This window comes from Ailuropoda melanoleuca, chromosome 17 (assembly GCF_002007445.2).
Source record: "Ailuropoda melanoleuca isolate Jingjing chromosome 17, ASM200744v2, whole genome shotgun sequence".
Lineage (NCBI taxonomy): Eukaryota > Metazoa > Chordata > Mammalia > Carnivora > Ursidae > Ailuropoda > Ailuropoda melanoleuca.
In genome coordinates this window covers 17,699,332-17,718,834 of record NC_048234.1, presented here as the reverse complement: position 1 = coordinate 17,718,834, position 19,503 = coordinate 17,699,332, and the positions used below count along the sequence as shown (strand labels likewise).

Genomic DNA, 19,503 nt, shown 5'->3' with positions numbered 1-19,503 from the left:
AGCATTGGACTCTTGATTTTGGCTCAGGCTATGATCTCAGGGTTGTGAGATCAAACCCTGTGCTGGGCATAGAGCCTACTTAAAATTCTCCCTTCTCTCTCCCTCTCCCTCTCTACCCCCCACCCTGCTCTCTCTCTTGCTCTCTCAAAAAAAAAAAGTTTTAAAATGTTTTAAATTTGCTCTCAAATGGACAGAATGAAGGAAATGAAGATAAGCCACGACTGTGAGAAAATAATTTGCAAATCATACATAATCAAGGAGTGTATTTATGTATATAAAGAAATTATAAGAAATCAAAAATCCTGATTTTAAAATGGTGGAAAACATTTCACCAAGAGCGGTTTAGTATCTAAAAAGCTCATGAAAACCTAATCAACATCATTAATCATTAGAAAGATGCAAAACGAAACTACCAAGATACCACTAGATACCACACCCACTAGAATGAGTATAATAAAAAAGAGCATACCAGCCATTGGCAAGATAGAGAAAAAATGAAAACCTCACACTGTGCTGGTGAAAATGTAAAATGGTGCAACTACTTTGGAAAAACAGTTTAGCAGTATTTTAAGAAGTTAACATAACGTTCCCATATGAGCCAGCAGTTCTGCTCCCAAGAGAAATGAAAACATGCTTGCACAAACACCTGCACGTGAATGTTCATAGCACTGTTATTCGTAGTAGACCCAAACTGGAGCCCATCCAAATGTCTGCCAACTGATGAACGAGCAAACAAAAGGTGGTATGTCTATACAGTGGAATACAATTCAGCCATTAAAAAGAAATTACTTCTAATGTGTTAAAATATAGATGAATCTCAAAAATAAAAACATTCTGCTAAGTGAAAAAAAAACACCAAATTACATAGCTTTTTATGCAAGATCACATTTTCATTGTGCTGCTTCTGTTTGTTGATTATATATAATCCTGAGAAGAAGAATATGTTGCCATCGTTTGGGGAATATTTTTAAATTTTCATTCTTATGCAACGTTTTCAGTCAGGGAGACTCTTGAGTGAGATTACTTTTTGAACGATGTGCATGGACTATTTGTTAGTTCCTTTTATTTTAAAATAGAAAAATGTCAGGGCACCTGGGTGGCTCAGTGGGTTAAGCATCCAACGCTTGATCTCTGCTCCGGTCTGATCTCAGGGTCATGAGTTCAAGCCCTGCGCCGGGCTCCATGCTGGGCGCGGAGCCTACTTAAAATTAAATTTAAAAATGTCAGCGAAGTAAAACGTGCACATGGTTAAAAAAAATCAAATTGTGTTGAAGGATTTCCACCCCAGCAGTTCCCATGCTCAGCCACGCTATCAGGAGGCAGCCCCTTAAAGCATTTCCCTTTTGTTCCTTCTGGAGAATAAAACATTTGTCTAAATAATTCTATGCCCCCATTTCCTCATTTACCAACCCAAAGTCATAATTAGAATCTCCTGTTTTGAAAATGTTTTGTACATTTCCTTTCCCCATTTTTCTATTTGAGTTACCCCCCCCCCGGTTTATTTTTCTATTAGCTCCCAGTTTATGCTAGGCAATAACTCACATAGTTTCATGCAGCCATGTTGTTTAAGATCTGCCAGCTGTATCTCTCTCACTGAGCAGAAGCCTAAATTTTGATGTAATGAGAGCCATTGATTTTTTTTTCCTTACAGTTTATGCTTTTGTTTGAGCCCATTTTAGCATTCTTTGCTCTCTGTTGATTTCCAGTCTCTCGTTTTTCACATTCAGGATTTTATCTAGAGTCTGCCCCTGGGTCCAAGGTTAGGTAGGGACCCAATCTTATTTTTCTTCTTCTGTATTCTGTATTCCCAAGTCATTCTCTATAAACAGTCTGTTGTTTCCCCATTAATTTATTTTTATACTTTATCTTTTCTTCTTTTTTAAAGATTTTATTTATTTGACAGAGAGAGAGACAGCCAGCGAGAGAGGGAACACAAGCAGGGGGAGTGGGAGAGGAAGAAGCAGGCTCCCAGCAGAGGAGCCTGATGCGGGGCTCGATCCCAGAACGCTGGGATCATGCCCTGAGCTAAAGGCAGACGCTTAATGATGGAGCCACCCAGGCGCCCCTATTTTTATACTTTATCTTATACCAAGTCTCACACAAACGTGGGTCATCTCCAAATTGTCCTTTTCCCGTGGTCTATTCATCTGTTCTTGTGTCAATTTCAGTATGTCTTTATTAAAATACGGCCCTTAGGTGCCTGGGTGGCTCAGTTGGTTAAGCGTCTGACTTCAGCTCAGGTCATGATCTCAGGGTCCAGGGATCGAGTCCCATGTCCCGCTCCTTGCTCAGCAGGAAGTCTGCTTCTCCCCCTGCCCACCTCCACCCATACTCTCTCACTCTCTCTCTCAAATAAATAAAATCTTTAAAAAATGAAAAATAAAATAAAATATGGCCCTGTAGCATGTCTCAGTATCTGGCAGGACACACCCACCCTTTGTTTTCTCTAAAATTCACTTTAATAGTCATAGATTTTGATGTCTTTGTATGTATTTTTAAATAATTTTGTTGAGTTCCTTTGAAAATAGTTGGAATCTTGATACTGCATTTCACTCATAGATTAAATTAGGAAGAATCAACATCTTATAATATTAAATGTGCCTATCTAAGAGCATAGGATATCTTTGTATTTATTCAGATCTTCAATCTCCTGTATTAGAGTTTTTGTTTCCCCATAGAAGGATTTTGGATTCTTGGATAATTTCTAGTTATTTTATACTTTATCATCATAATTTGTGTCTTTTATTATATTCAGTACAGTTATTGCTGGCATAGAGAAAGACCATCAGTTTTTTCTTTTCCTTTTCCCCCCTTGTTTTTATTTAAATTCCAGTTAGTTAACATACAGTGTAATACTAATTTCAGGCGTAGAATTTAGTGGTTCAGCACTTAACATACAACACGGTACTCATCACAAGCTCCCTCCTTAATAAAAACATGGAACAGGGGCCCCTGGGTGGCACAGCGGTTAGGCATCTGCCTTCGGCTCAGGGCGTGATCCCGGCGTTATGGGATCGAGCCCCACGTCAGGCTCCTGCTATGAGCCTGCTTCTTCCTCTCCCACTCCCCCTGCTTGTGTTCCCTCTCTCGCTGGCTGTCTCTATCTCTGTTGAATAAATAAATAAAATCTTTAAAAAAAAAAAAAAGAAAAAAAAAAGAAAAACATGGAACAGTTCACTAATCTGAGTGTCATCCTTGCGTGGGGGCCATGCCAATCTCCCTATTGTTCTAATTTTAGTATATGTGCTGCCAAAGTGAGCACAAGACCACTGATTTTTGTAAATTGATCTCGAAAACTTGCTGAACTCCTGTACAGTTTACAGTTGACCTTTAAACAACATGGGCTTGAAATGCGTGGGTTCTCTGATATGTAGATTTTTTCCAGTAAATACAGCACAGTACTATAAATGTATTTTTCTTATGATTTTCTTAATAACATTTTCTTTTCTCCAGCTTACTTTATTGTCAAAATGCAGTGTATAATACACATAATAGACAAAATATGTGTTAATCAGCTGTGTTGAGTAAGGCTTCTGGTCAAGAGTAGGCTATTAGTAGTTAAATTTTGGGGGAGTCTGAAGTTTCATGGGGATTTTCTGCTGCAGAGGCGTCAGTGTCCCTAACCCTCGTGTTGTGCAAGGGTCAACTGCAGTTTGGTGCTGCTTTTGGTTTTTTCTAGGTAGATGTTCATTATACCTCTTACTTCCTTTTCTTTTGTTACACAGCATTGCCCAGGATCTCCAGAACAGTGTTGAATGGTGGCAGCGGCACTGGGCATCCTTACCTTGTAATGAATTATAAAGAAAACCCATCTAAAATCTCTCTGTTACATTTCTCAACTTAAGTTGCTGCCGAATTGTTGGGATATAACCCTTAGCAAATGAATGAAATTTGGATCCCCCGGAAACAGACATCAAGACAGAAAGGCACGCAAGTTGATTTGGCCTATTGATGTGATGGATTACATTGGTTGGTTTTTGCATGTTGAACTAGCCTTGGATCCCTGGGACAAAGCCCACGTGATCATGGTGAATAGTTGTTTTAATATGTCGCTGGGTTCATTCTGCTACCGTTTTGTTGAGGATTTACGCATCTATTCATGAGAGATGTTGATGTATAGCTTTATGTGTAGGTCCTTTTTGTTGTCGCTTGGTATCAAGGTAATAGTGGGGGCGCCTGGGTGTCACAGCGGTTAAGCGTCTGCCTTCGGCTCAGGGCGTGATCCCGGCATTATGGGATCGAGCCCCACATCAGGCTCCTCTGCTATGAGCCTGTTTCTTCCTCTCCCACTCCCCCTGCTTGTGTTCCCTCTCTCGCTGGCTGTCTCTCTCTCTGTCAAATAAATAAATAAAATCTTTAAAAAAAAAAAAAAAGGTAATAGTGACCTTGTAAAATGAGTTGGGAAGTGTTCCTTCCTCTTCTCTTCACTGGCAGACGTTTTGTGAAATTGGTGTTAATTCTTTATGCTGGAGAAATTCTCTGTTTGAAAACATCTGGAACCTGGAAATTTCTTTTCTCAGGAACTTTTAAATTACAGATCCTATTTTTTAAAGGTTATAGGACTATTCATGTATCTGTTTTACCTTGTTGGGTCTTGGTAGTTTGTGGTTTTCAAGGAATTAGTCCATTTCTTCTAAGTTGTCAAATTTCTGACCCGTGTGACAAATTTATGATTTATAATAGGATTTATAATAGGATTTATATATAGGATCCTTTGTGGTGCCCTTCTCTCTTTTTGACACTGGTGATTTGTCTTCTCCCTCTTCTTATCCTTGTCAGCTGAGCTAAAGGTTTGTTAATTTTATTGATTTTTTTTGACAAATATGTTTTTTGTTTCACTAATTCTCTCATTTTTATGTTTTTATTTTCAATGCTTTCTGCCCTTTTTAAGAATTTCTTTCTTTCTCCTTCCTTTTTTGTTGCTGTATTTTTTCCTTTCTCTTCTTTTTCCAACCTCTTGAGCTGGGAATTTACATTATTGATTGATATATTTTCTCTTTTCTAATGTAAACATTTATTTTCTAATGTAAACACCATATTAGCTGAACCCCACAAACTTTGATATGTTGTATTTTCAATTTCATTTCAATTTTCATTCAACTTCATTCATTTTTATTTTTAAGTTTCCTTTGAGACTTTCACTCTGCCCCACAGATAATTTAGAAGTGTGTTGTTGAATTTCCAAGAATTTGGAGATTGTTCTATTGTCTTTCACTTACTGATTTTTTAAAAATTTTTATTATGTTCTATTAGCCAACGTACTGATTTCTAATTTGATTCCATTGTGATTAGAAAGCATACTCTGTATAACTAAAATTCTTTTAGATTGGTTAAGGTTAGTTATATGACAAGGATATGGCCTTTCTTCCCAGTGAGTGTTCGGTGAGACTTGCACAGGGTGTGTATTGTGCTGTTGTCGGGTGGAGTATTTGATAACGTCAGGCAAATCCAGTGGGCCATGCTGGTTAGCAAATACTGTAAGCTGGGTTTTGAAATCCTCAGCTACAACTGTGAATTTACGTGTTTGTCTTTTCTTTTCCACCAGGTTTTGCTTCGTGTGTTTTGAAACCTTGCTGTGTGCTACACACAAACTTAGGATTGCTGGATCTTGGTGGGTTGACTGACCCTTTATCGTTCTGTGATGCCCTTTTTTGTTATTATAGTCACTCTACCTTTTTTCTAATTCATATTTGCATGACACAGCCTTCCCATCCTTTTCTTTCCTACGTATCTATGGCGTTATTGTGAAGTCATTTTTCTTATAGACTGCGAGTGATTGAGTCATGTGTGTTACCCACTCTATCTCTACCTTTTTCACTCTTAATTTTTTCCAGTTTTACTGAAGAATAATTGATCTCTGTCTTTTAATTGGTATATTTATACTACTAGTATTTAAAATAGTCCTCCATATGTTAGAGCTTAAGTCTGCCGCTTTAGTGTTTTGTTTTCTGTTTGTCCCCTTTTTTCATTCCTCTGGTTGGTTTTGTTTTGTTTTTAGGGGTTTTTTTTGCTTGCTTTCTTGTCAATTACTTGAACATTTTTCAGCATTAGATTCTTCTTTATTTATAATATTTTTTTACATGCCACTTTGTGTAACTTTACTGCCAGTTTCCCTGGCTGTGACCTGATACCTCTGTGCTATACCACTGCCTGTGCTCGTTCCATGTTTTACTCTCTGAGTGTAGAAGCCTTACCTCCCTTTAGATCTTTGATCCTCCCCACGTCCTTTTTTTTTTTAAGATTTTATTTATTTATTTGACAGGGTGAGAGAGCACAAGCAGTGGGGGAGGGGCAGAGGGAAATGCAGACTCCCAGCTGAGCAGACAGCCCTACATGGGGCTCAATCCCAGGAACCCTGAGATCATGACCTGAGCTGAAGGCAGACGCTTAACCGACTGAGCCACCCGGGCGCCCCGACCCTCCCCACTTCTTAAATGTAGTTGTCTTAAGTGTTTCCACTGCACGCATTGAGCACCGCATGAAATGGTGTTACAATTTTGACTTCAAACATAAAGTATAATTAAAGAAACTCAAGAGGTGAAGAGCAGTCTGTTATGTTTGTCTCTGTATCTTCTCATTCCACTGTCCTTGTCTTCCTGTCTGAAGGTCCCACCATCTTTCTGTTGTCATTTTCTGCTTTAGTCGGCTCAGGCTGCCATGATTCATCCTACAGCCTGGGGGCTTTAACAGCCCAAGTGCATCCCTCACAGTTCTGGAGTCTGCAAGTCCAAGGTGAAGTGTCAGCAAGGCATTGTTTCTCCTGAGGCCTCTCTCCTTGGCTTGTAGGCTGCCCCCTCCTATGTCCTCACATGCCTTCAGTGTGCACATACCCCTGGAATCTCTTCCTCTTTTTTTTTTTTTTTTTTTTGGTTAAGATTTTATTTATTTGACAGAGAGAGAGGCAGCGAGAGAGGAAACACAAGCAGGGGGAATGGGAGAGGGAGAAGCAGGCTTCCGGCTGAGCAGGGAGCCCGATGCAGGGCTCGATCCCAGAATGCTGGGATCATGACCTGAGCGGAAGGCAGACACTTAATGACTGAGTCACCCAGGCGTCCCTCTTCTTGTTCTTGTGAAGACCACTGGCTCTATCAGATTAGGACCCCACCCTTAGAACCTCACTTAACCTTAGCTACCTCCTTAAAGGTCTTATCTCCAAATACAGTCACACTGGGGGTTGGATTTCAACATATGAATGGGGGGGGCAGGGGGCACAATTCAATCCCTAACATGTTTTTTTAATGTTTGGGGTGTTTTGTTTACCAGTCTTTAAAGGTAAGTCTGCCAGCACCAAATTCGTTTAATTTTCCTTCATCTGAGAAGTCTACTTCTTCATGTTTGAAGGATAGTGTTGCTGAATATAGGATTCGTGGTTGACAGATCTTTTCTTTTATTTCTAGAAAAATGTACCACTGACTTCTGGCCTTGAAAGTTACAGAAGCAAAATCTGATATTATTTTTTTTAAAGATTTTTATTTATTCATTTGACAGAGAGAGACAGCCAGCGAGAGAGGGAACACAAGCAGGGGGAGTGGGAGAGGAAGAAGCAGGCTCCTAGCGGAGGAGCCTGATGTGGGGCTCGATCCCAGAACGCCGGGATCACGCCCTGAACCGAAGGCAGACGCTTAACGACTGAGCCACCCAGGCGCCCCAAAATCTGGTATTATTAATTCTGTCTTCCAGTACAGGTAATGCATCATCTGTCCCTGGTTTTTAAGATTTTTTTTTTTTGTCTTTAGTTTTTCAGAAGTTTAATAATGATGTGTCTTTGTTTGAATTTCTTTGGGTTTATCCTATTTGGATTCCCCCCAGCTTCTTGAATCTGTAGTTTTATGTCTCTTGCCAAATTTGGGAAGATGTCAACTATTGTTTCTTGGACTACGGTTTCAGCCACACCCTCTTTCTCTTTTTTCTGGAACTTGGATGATAAATGTTGGATATTTTGGATACTTAGTTAGACATCTGTTTCACAGATCCCTGAGACTCCATTCATTTTTTTCAGTCTGTTTTCTCTGTTTTGTTCAGACTGAATAAATGCCATTGATCTGTCTTCAGGTTCATGGATCCTATCCAAAGTCAGCTCCATTCTACTATTGAGTTCATTCAGTGAGTTTTTCTAACTTCTATTTCTTTGCAGAGATTTTTTATTTTTTCATTTTTCTCAAGAGAATTTGTAATTGTTTATTGAGACATTTTTTTAACTTTTATTCATTTACTTGACAGAGCACAAGCAAGGGAAATACCAGGCCGAGGGAGAGGGAGAAGCAGGCTCCCCGCTGAGCAGGGAGCCCGATGTGGGACTCCATCCCAGGAGTGACCTGCACTGAAGGCAGGCACTTAACGGACTGAGCCACCAGGTGCCCCTCTTGAAATGTTCTTAATTATAGTTTTAAAATCCTTGTCAAATACTTTCAACATCCTTTCATTTCAGTATTGGCATCTGGTGATTTTTTTTTCTCAAACTAGTTTTCCTGGTTGTTAGTATGATGAGTGAATTTTTATTGTATCCTGGACAAAATTTTGGTTCTAGTGTTAGGAGACTCTTAATGCTATTTAAATCTTCTATTTTAGCAGGCAAGTGTCCCCGTTTACATTTACTGTCTAGATTCTGACCTGCTTTTTGTGGGAGAGGTTAGTTTTTGGAGCTCTTATGGTGCTACTGGCTGGGCTCATTCTTCTGGCACTTCTGGGGCTCTCGCTCAGTCCTCCTTGTTGCTGCCTTAAAGGGTGGAAGTTGCTCTCCTGGGCAATCTGTGTTGCTAGGCCACCTTCTGCCATGGGAGGTGGGAGGGGCTTAAGCCACTGGGCCTGGGTCTTCTCCTGCCACCGGGTGCAGAGCACAGACCTGCTGGACTGTGCCAAGGCTGCCTCCTTGGGGGATCAGCCCACCAGGCAGTTCCCAAGTGCGGAGTGGGGGTTGGGTCAGCCCACCGGGGCTTTGAAGGCAAATCGGGCTCCCTGCTGTGTCCTCTTGTGAACGGTTGGTTAGCAGCCCCCATTTGGGCTCTGTTGGGCTCCTCCTTTTCTGGTTCTTCTGCCAGGCCTATCTTGTTTGTTTGTCTCTCCCCATTGACAGTTCCAGGCTTCAGGCCTCTTTGGCACCCATGTGAGGCATATGGGAGATCAAAGACCTCAGTGCATCACCACACCTGAAGACCTGTGGTCCCCAACCAGTCCCCCTTCTTCTTTTCCACTCTCAGAGTCCCTTTGCCATTTTCTGTCAGATTATTTCCAGGCTATTTAATTGTATTTGGGAGAAAAAAGGTGGATACGTGAATTTATGCTTTCTTGTTCGAAAGCTGGAAGTACCATTTAAGATTTTGCAAATAGAAAGTGGAATGAACCACTTGGAATCCATGGCTGCAAGAGCCACTGCTTGGCCCTGGCACAGAGCAGGCACCCTAGTAATTACTGGTTGAGTGAATGATGAGTGGAGTTTTCACAGTCTGCCTTCAGTATCCTGAAGGCTTTTGTAAGATAGAGCCCCATTTCCCTGAGTTCTTGGACAAGAATACTCAAGAATGCTTCTCGGGGTTAGTAGGCTGCGCTTTTCTGAGCAAAAACCACGTTGAACTGGTAGTCTGAAGGTGGGAGAGTGTTATTCTCCAAAAGCTGTTGACACTGCTCTCTGCTCATCTCTCCGCTCATCTGCCATTCTGTCCGCCCATCTCTCTGTCCTCATATAGGTATTTATCTAATCACCTTGAGTATTGTACTGCTTTTCTCTTTTTGAGAAAGCAAAAAACTTGCTTTGTTCAGTATCCAGACATACTTACCATAATAAGTCAGGACTCAAAGACAACCCCTTAGCCAGAATCTTTCTTCAGGAAAGAGGCCAGCATTTAACATATAGAAATGACAAGATTTTTTAAATTTTGCTCTTAACAGCACTGGATTAACACGACAGAACATCAGCATTTTTTAAAGCCTCTAAATGTTGAGATTTCAATAAGATTTCCTTCAGCGCATGCTCCCTCTTGTCCGTAAATATTACAGTGCCTCTCAGATGTGGCTTTTTATTTTTTTATTTTTTTTATTTTTTTTTTTAAAGATTTTATTTATTTATTTGACAGAGATAGAGACAGCCAGAGAGAGAAGGAACACAAGCAGGGGGAGTGGGAGAGGAAGAAGCAGGCTCATAGCAGAAGAGCCTGATGTGGGACTCGATCCCGTAACGCCAGGATCACGCCCTGAGCCGAAGGCAGACGCTTAACCGCTGTGCCACCCAGGCGCCCCTAGATGTGGCTTTTTAAATGAATGCATCTTAATGAAGCCGTAATACCTCCATGGCGAGGTATCCACTGCACAGGGCGTGTTTCACAAAGTATCACACCCACGGGTTTTGTTTTTGTAAATCTTTTACTCCCTAGTGGACACCCCACTTTCTGTATTCGAGGGATGAATGCATAAGGAATTCATTAAGAAATCAGGCTTTGGTGGGACAGCTTTGATTTGACACTTTTGAAATACGATCCAGGTCACGGTGGTGAATGGTACAAACCTTTTTTTTGGCACCAGCATCTGGACTTGATTATTTTAAATGAGGTCGTGGGGCGCTGGCGTCCCCCCTCGATGGAGCTGCTACTGCAGCCAGACCTGGTACCCCAAGATGGTGCAGGAAATTAGCATGGGTTCCAAATACCTGGAAGCAAACGTGTACTGTAATTCTCGGCTTTGTTGTGTCAGTGCCCTGTGTCTAAGCTTTTAGAACGCCACCCTTAATGCTTCGTCAGCGATGATGGCTTTCATGCCAAGGATAAACTAACCCTGGAGCGTTTTATTTGCAGGGAATGTCTCAGCAGCGGAAGTGACCCTAACTAGGCTCTTCAATGAATATTTATTAAATGGATAAAAAAATAACTTCAAATAACCTGCCACTCGTGATGTGGCTAGTGTGCTGTGGGCAGCTGTGTGGCTCCCCACCAGCTTGGTCGCATGGGCTGCAGTGCCTTGGCGACCCCAGTGGCCAGGAGCTTAAGCCAGACAGTCTCCTGCCCCACGTCATCTGCAGTCAAACAACAGTGGGTAAAATTGGGCTGTCACCCACTTTTCAGCAGCTGATATGTCCAGTTTTCTGATCTGGGGAATGTTTATATCTGCAAGTTTATTTTTCAGGATCAGAGTCTGGTTAAAAGAGAAAGAAAACAAGCTGTTTCACATCTGAAGAGCTTACCGACCGTCCGTCTTCCCTCTTCTATGTTGTTTCAGAAACAATCACATGGCCACTTCTCAGGCACTTTCACCGAAGCCAAATTCCATGCACACTTATGCCTCAAAGATGAATGGCTTGTTTTGATGTTTGGAAGGAGATTAACGACACATATTTTGGGAAGAGATTGTGTACCGGGAAGATCCGAATGCGGACCCTCGTTTGTGCCTCGTTTGTGCACGTGCACGCCAGGCTGACCCAGGTGGGTCCCATGTATTTCTCTCCCCATGTCTCAGCCTAACATCATCCAGGGGTGAAGAGTTTAGCGTCTGCAGCGTTGTGTCTCAAAGCAGCATCTCCTATAAACCCCCACAGAATCGACTTACAGAGGAGAAAGCAGAGACAGAGACTCTAACGGCTGGGGTGTCACCCATACCTGCTCGTGATGCCCGGGACCCGCACTTGCCGCACCTTTCTGTCTGTCACGCAGCTAACCCAGGACGGACTAAACATTGTCCTGAAAGATAAAATCTCAGGAAACCAGTAATGTCCCAAAGGGCCCTTGAATCTGCCTTGACTTCTAACCCAACATGACTTTCCTTTGTTCCACTTGGCAACACGCTTTATGTCCCGCTCACAAATTCTACTGCTAACTTTGGGATCGTGTCTCCCTTCCAATTATGGCATTTGTTTTTTCCCTTCGTGTATCAGAAATTGCTTCTATGAACTACAAAGTGAAGGAAACTAATTTATTTTTTACAGAATAGGTGTTTGTAGCCTTGGGAACACTACTGAGATTCCTGGGGCCTTGTTTCTGAATGTCTTTTCTTCTGGCTTCTGCGCAGGCCAAGCAGACTCTCCCATGTTGAGAATGCAGGACTCTGGAGTCGGGAAGAGAGAATTCCAGTAACAGCCTTCCAGTTTCTTAGCCGCGTAGCCTGAGGCAACATTTTGAGCCTCAGTCCCCCACTCTGTGAAACGAGGTGGACACACCTGCTTCTCAGGGCTGCTTGGGGACCCCTCAGGGGCAGAGGCGATAGGATGCGCATCCCACTTAAGATGGCCAGTCCAGGTCGATGCCCACTGCGAGCGCTCACGGTCAGCTCTGATCGAGGGGATGCGCGCAGGTGTCTAGCCTGGTGCTGACTGGTTGTGTCTGAGTTGGGGCTCCCTCAGATGCAGGACCGAAAATGAGGATGACGGTGACAGAAGTTTGTTTGGGAGGCGATCCCCAGAGGCGCCTGCAGGGGAGGCCGAGGCGCTGACATAGCTCCAGGGAACGGCATCCGTGAGGGCGTCTGTCGTGGCAGCTGGGGCTCGGTCCTGCTGGGGACCTCCCAGCTGACTGCTTGGCGAGTCTGAGGCTGGTTAGCGACCACCACTCCTGCCCACTCTGGCTGCTCCAGCACGTCCTCGCCCACCCAGCGCAAGCTCTCGTGGCCACGGCGCTCACCGGAGGGATCGTGGGTCTGCGGATGTGAGCTCCAAGGAAACGTGGCATCAGTAGTGTCTGCTACAACCGCTCTTACAGGTTTGCAAAAGAACTCGGCACTTACCGGGTACCTCAAGTGACACTGGTCACTCTCGGCACAGTGAGCAGGCCTGGCTGTGCGGCTCAGGGTCAGCCCTGGACACAGACAGCAGGTGCTCACCTCCATCGGGCACTGCCAGGGGCTGCCGGGGACGGGGCTCCCTGCCACTAAGGCAGACAGCTGGGGGCGGCACGCTCTTCCTGGAAGGAGTAACCGGGTGGCGCGTCTGTCCTGCACATTCGCCCTATCTTGCTTCTAGAATTCCGCAGGCAGGCTTTCCTTGCCCGGTGCCACCCCTCCAGGACCCTTCTTTGGAAGAGAGGCCTCCAGGTGCTGACATGTGGTGTGAAAGCGCTGGCCCCCTGCCAAGCACACTCCAGCAGGGCCACCAGCCCCCAGGTTCCCCTCACACACACTGCTGGCTCACGTCTTAGTACCCACTCTTCACTGTGAACATAGACAAGTTTTACCATCGTGGGGGAAACCAACACAAGTGAGCACACAAAACAGACCATTCAAGTAAAAAATCAGGCACACACACACAGACACACCCCACACATACACCTGTTGTTGGATACCATCAGAGAGAGAAAAGAAAATTCTGCATCATGAATTGAGAATAACCATCAGAGGCCAAAAATAACCTAAATTAATTTTTTTACAAGTTCAGCGGGTGGAGTGAAAGATGAAATTAAGGATTTATTGGGCTAAAGGGGATGGAGACATGGAAAATACAGGGAAAATGTAAGAAAGGTAGAGAATCATTCTAGGAGGCACAATAATTAACAGAAGGTATAGAATAAAAGAACAGAGATGTATTTTTATTTTTTTAAGATCTTATTTTTAAGCAATCTCTACGCCCAATGTGGGGCTCGAACCCACAACCCCGAGATGAAGAGTCAGCGTGCTCTACCCACTGAGCCAGCCAGGTGCCCTGGTAACATATTGTTAAATAAACTGAAAGCTTAGCTGCTCGTTAGACGTTGGACCTTCTACAGTGATTATTGGGTAAATGGATAAATAAACCAGAGGCGTGAGTGTCCATATCAGAGAAGCCCATTGAACACCTCGGAGATTGAGCTTCAAAGACCTGCGGAGAAGTACATCCTTACGAAACTTCACGTATCGTAACTAATTGAGTTTCCGAACTGTGTTTCAAAGTTAACCTGTTCAGTTTATGAATAAATAAGTATTCATAAAAGGTTGTGCCTTGAGCTGTGGTTCTAACTTTAAGAGGGCCGACACAGCCGACCTACAGAGGCTGAGCGAATCGGACTGAATCACCATGGTTGTGAGTAAAGTCAGCTTCCAGTAAGAAACATCGTTAGAACTTAAAATGAATGAATACAGTTGTCTATACCAAATAGTCTGAAAACTTGGACTATCTTGTGGCAAACATGCTCTGGTCCCAAGGTTACAAGAAAACAGTGCATGGAATTATTAACACAACACTATCCATATACCACGAAAGCCCTTTACACTTCTTATCACAAAGACTTAGAGCTTAACTTGATGCTGGTGAGGTACACAATATATGCAGATTTAAAAGTCTTGTCTAGTGGAACATCTTATCTATCGAAAAAATATCTACTCTCTAGCTCAGGCTTTTTCTTTTTAAAAGCACCTGGTTAAGCAGATTCTCATTTTCTTGGGGTTTCTCATTGAATGCGGCTGCTTCAGCCAAATGTTTAGCCAAGGCTGAAATTGGAGAATATGGGACTCTGAGTTCTCTACTTCCACCCAAACACCAGAGAGAACTGATAATCCTAAACTCCCACAGAGGGGAAAAAAACACGGATCCTCTATTGGGACAGGTGCCACTGATGTCTGCCAAGCAGCCCTTCCCCTTTCCGGGGAGTTAGTAGAACCCAGGTCAGAGGCCTGCGGTGTGGCCCCTCCTGTGGGAGGAGTCATGACGGGGCCGCAAGGTCCTGTAGGACGCCTTGGCCGGGTGCTGGACGGGGTGTGGTGCGGCCTGGCTCTGAGCGAGGAAGCACAGGGGCGCACCTGCTGAGGTTGGCTTCATCTGACTGCTCTTCCCCTTGTGCCTCAGGATGTGAGGTTTGGAGCGGGTGCCATCATCTCATCCCGGTGAAGCGGGCCACGGCTGACACGCTGGAGGTGGCGGGGTGGACTGCTGGAAGCCGCCTGGGCCCTTGGTGAGCGTGGAGAGGTGCCAGACCAACCTCAGGATTGCTTCCTTCCAGACCTCCCGCGAAGGGAACAATCAAGGTACTCCTGTCGTTTTCAGACGGATATATGTTCTGGGGATTGGAACATGACCCCCAAACACACCACTTGGGCATAGGGACTATTTCTGAGCTGAAGGCAATTGAGAAGCTGCAGATGCAGGAAAACCTCTCTGTCTTCCCCCTATCGTCCTAAAAATAGGGCATGCATTTCCCTTTGTGAAGGTGTCCCCTGCTACCACACCAGCAAGGGGGGAACAGCATTTATGACTAGAACCGGAGGTGGCACCAACATGAGCCTGCGTGAACAGAGCTTAGTAAATGACCCTGATCTTCCAGTACATTCCTCCATGGTGCTACCATACCATAATTTACTGCCACTAGAAGCCCAAACCTGTGTCCTCCGTCCAGCTGTGTCTGTACAGTGTATCACATATAAATCACATATATAATTTATCATATATAAGCCTCCAAGTCTGGCCACCTCCTTGGGTGTTTACTTCTTTTCTATGAAGACCTTTGTGTACGTGCAAAAATTAAGATTAACGTCAAATGAAGTTTGTGTGCCTTTTGTCCTGTTAATCTCTTCATTGGTTTAATTTGCAAAATGCAGTCCAAGAACATAAGAGGGTGGATGAAAGTGTTTTTCTCCCCTGTAGTCCCTTGCTACCCACATTATCTTCAAATACACGTGCAAAGAATCAGAAACAATAGTAGCATAGGGCTTCTCAGCAGCAGCACGGGAAGCCAGAAGGTAGCAGGAGGCCATCTTTGCCGCAGGAAAGACAGAATTGCCCTTCCCCCTGGCCTCACCAGCCCTTCTGCTGGGTATCCAGTGGTATCTCATTGTGGTTTTAATTTGGACTTGTTGATACCCAGTGAGCTGAGCATCTGTCTACCCAGGCTCATTGGCCGCGTGGGTTTCTTGTAGGCACTGTCCTGTAATGTTATATACTTTGTTGTCTCTTCCCTTTCTGATATATGAGCTTTCTTTTGTATTCTGATACTGTTCCCTCTTTCTCTATGTTGCAAATAACTTCTCCCACTCTGTGATTCGGGCAGGTGAGGGTTTCCATTCTGGCTGTGTTGTCATCGAGACTGAAGCCACTGCTGTGTGATCTGAGGCAAGCTGCCCGAGTTTGGGCTCCCCTCTTGTCTAATGGGGTGATATAGCCTGGGTCACAGGACGGTTGAGGGCGTTAAGTGAAATAAAGCGTGTCAACAGGGTAGTCGATTAATAAACGGAGATAGCTTTCGTGTTGTTGTGACTCATGGATCCTCAGAGCGGGGGAAGCTTAGAGGTCCCTGAGTCCACTGATCCCCGGATTAATGATACGTAGATAGCACTCCCCAGGACCGGGACAGTTTTCAGTTTTACACGTACTAGCTCGTCCACTCTTCACAACAACTGTATGCAGAAGGTACTGTGGTTACCCCAATTTTACGTATGAGAAAACCGAGAAACGGAGAGCCCAGGACACTTCCGCCAAGACATCTTGGAATGGGTAAATAAAACAAAGCTGCTGTTTCCACTCCAGCCTCTGCTGGAAGGAGCGCTCCCAACTGTTCAGTAAAAAGAAGGAATGTTGTTCAGAGTAGGCTTAGCCCGACTTGTGGGAAATCACGGGAAGGGGCTGATAAGCATCCCCAGCCGCTGCAAGGACATCTTGAGTTCCTGAAGAATGGCTGGTGGGGACCGTCCCCAAGGTGAGAGGAGCCATAGATCCAGACCTGGGGTGTCGGCCGCAGTCCTGCCAACCCCACAATGCCCCGGGCAGCGTTCCTTGCCGCTCTCCCCTAGGTTAGCAAGAAGCACCCTTGGAGGCTGTCAGGAGGGTCCACCCCCTCTCCTTACACACAGCTGGCCACCCGCCGACTTTCCTCCTCGGCTTCCATCAGATTCTCAGGGAGGCCCATCCTCTCAGAGAAGGTTCACTTACCAAACACACCACCGGTCTGAATCGTAAGCTCCCCCACAAAAACTGACAGATGTAACTTTTTATTTTTTTAACTTCTACCGTAAAGAGAGTTTCAGTGTCCCTAGCTTCTGGGACTCCTCGAGTGAGTTTTACATGTGTGAATAAAAGAGAGTCAATAGGTGGTATAGGGAAAGGGAAAAAATAACACGTGTTCCTGTTCCCTCTTAGGTTCGGTGTCTGGGGCTCTGCATTTTAAATTGCTCACATAAAGTCCCCAAAAAACAAACAAAAAAAAACCAAATTCACGGGAGAAAAAGGTTTATTTCTTATCCATCTGAGAGGCCTTACAGAAATGAAATGAAAACCCCAAAGAAATGGTTAGGTCTGAGAACTCATGTACCATTTTCAACAGAGAGCAACCCGTTGTGGAGACAAAGGGAAGGGGGTTTATGCTTCCAGGACACCGGCCAGTTGTGGGAGGTCAATGTATGTGGGAAACCAGTGGAAGACAAGGGTGTCGGTAAAGGCCTGTTGTGCAGATCACGTCAGTGTTGCCCGTTGGTCTCCGCTGATGATGGTGTTCTCTTCTTGGCACAAGCCGGGCACTTCATCACACAAGTTTCGTGACCTGCTTCTAGGTGGAAAGGAGGTCAGAGAGCCTTTCCCGCATCTGCTGTTTCTAAGGTTCCTTTAGCTCAAAGTAATCAATATGCCAGCGTGTCCCGATCCCTTCAGTGCGGAGGGTCCCACGCTCTTCCCCCCCACCCCCACCCCCGGGCAGGGCCATTACCTTTCATTAAGCAAGTGAACAGCCAGGAGATTTTTGCACGGGAGTGCTCTGGGGACTTCGATGAGCTTTGCTGCAGAACCCAAATGTGTGAGGCCCTGGCACGTGGAACCCTGGCTGGGGACTTTCCCAGTGTCACCCCTCTGGGGGGCTTTACCTAGCCCACCAGGGACGGCTGCCTACAGCCACTGGGCACCTTCCGTCGCAGCTAGAATTCAGGCTGCTCAGCCTTATTCTAAATGTTTCCTGGATAGCAATGCTTTCAAAGCTTACTTCTGCAGAAAGAGTTTTCTGAATTAAACCCACTTAGGTTAAAAATCCATTCAAGGTTTTAACAGAGCATGGTGAGCAAATGCTGTTTTAATGCAGCGCTCGTACTCCTATACAGTTACGCGTAGGTAGGGAAACTGAACTCGTTTAATTTAATCCAGCGCCTGGCCCACCGCGCACCAGGGTCCGGAGGGAGTTTGCTTAAGCAATCCTGTTCTCCCAAAGCCAAAACATAAGTAAATTAAAATTCTTTACTGATTTGGGGAAATTTTAACAGATCACATTTTCCTGGTGCTACTAGTTTCAAAAGGAGAGCGATGAATAAAATTGTGTGTATTTTACAAGCTAACGAAGTAATCTCCCTAACACCGTTCTGATGTGTAAACAACAAGTGTGTGTGCCCACAGGGAGCAACCGAGGGGGGGAAGCATCCTGTCTCTGCAGCGAGGTGAGATTCCTACTTTGCTGGGACCAGGGTTAAGGGTGACATTACAAGGTATTTTAAGAAGCATTTTATGATAATAGAAGAAATACACCGTTCATCGTCTGAAAGCCTTTCAAGTATAGAAAAGTATCAAGTACAAATCACCCTTGATCTTGCTGCACGGAAATAGCAAATTACTATTAAGATGTGAAAGTAGTAAGCTAATAGTGACAGAGTAGTGCACGGAGTAGAGGGGCAGTCTCTGTTTATTATTATTTTACTTATTTATGTTTTAGCTCTGTGCCCAAGGTGGGGCTTGAACTCATGACCCTGAGACCAGGAGCTCCCTGCTGTGCCACTGAGCCAGCCCCAGAGCAGCAGTCGTTAAAGAAGAAATATTTGAAGATGGTCCACTTAACACTTAAAAACGAGGTAATCGTAATAATAACTTTGCAAAGATAATGAATCTTCTGGGGCGCCTGGGTGGTACAGCGGTTAAGCGTCTGCCTTTGGCTCAGGGCGTGATCCCGGCGTTGTGGGATTGAGCCCCACATCAGGCTCCTCTGCTATGAGCCTGCTTCTTCCTCTCCCACTCCCCCTTGCTTGCGTTCCCTCTCTCGCTGGCTGTCTCTATCTCTGTCAAATAAATAAATCTTTAAAAAAAAAAAAAAAGATAATGAATCTTCTGCATTTCTGCATCTTTATAAATCGTCCTGTTTGTAACTATATTGCGCCTGAGTGACGCAAACAGCAGCAATAAGAGTGATCAGTGTTTAATGAGCCCTCACAGTCTGTGGGGCACGAGTCTGATTCCCTCAAAAGCCGGGCAAAGCCTCCCGTGAAGACCAAACCATACTTTCATGACGAATAAACGTAATCATTAAGTCAAGATAAATGAGTAGGATATTCTGTTAAGTAAGACATTAGAAAATGTCTGGTGACTTCTGCGTGGGACACCCGTCGGAGTAAAACAGAGGCCGTCTCTGGCTTTAGAGCCATTCTGTGTCAGTGACGCATCCCAGAGGGAGACGGAACAGCAGAATTAGGACTCGAGGGACAAAAGTGGGACCCTCAGAATAAAATAAAATACTCCTACAGATACAGGCTTGAATTACAGGTCAGAAAGTGCCGGAAGCAGGAACAGCCCTTCCTCACAGATGAACCCCAGTGAACAAAGATGGAAGGAACCACCTCAGGCAGAGAGCCAAGCAAGAACTGCTAGAGGCAAGGTCTTGG

The 19,503-nt window shown here is 44.5% G+C and overlaps 1 long non-coding RNA gene and 1 other non-coding gene across 5 annotated transcripts in view; one reads left to right on the top strand and one right to left on the bottom strand.

Annotated features, from left to right (window-relative positions):
- Nucleotides 1-3,158: 3,158 nt before the first annotated feature.
- LOC117797040 lies at nt 3,159-3,262 on the bottom strand. Its single transcript, XR_004621853.1, has one exon. It is a non-coding gene; the product is annotated as a U6 spliceosomal RNA (small nuclear RNA).
- A 4,271-nt stretch (nt 3,263-7,533) lies between these two features.
- The window catches only part of LOC105237570, a 30,740-nt gene continuing 18,770 nt past the window's right edge, over nt 7,534-19,503 (top strand). For 2 of the 4 annotated variants that reach the window (XR_004621837.1, XR_004621835.1), the window contains exons 1-2: nt 10,311-14,910; nt 18,564-18,699. This is a non-coding gene — a long non-coding RNA (uncharacterized LOC105237570). Of the gene's footprint in view, nt 7,686-10,310; nt 14,911-18,563; nt 18,700-19,503 lie in introns of those variants that run through there. The other 2 variants (XR_004621836.1, XR_002142636.2) reach the window with 2 other exon arrangements.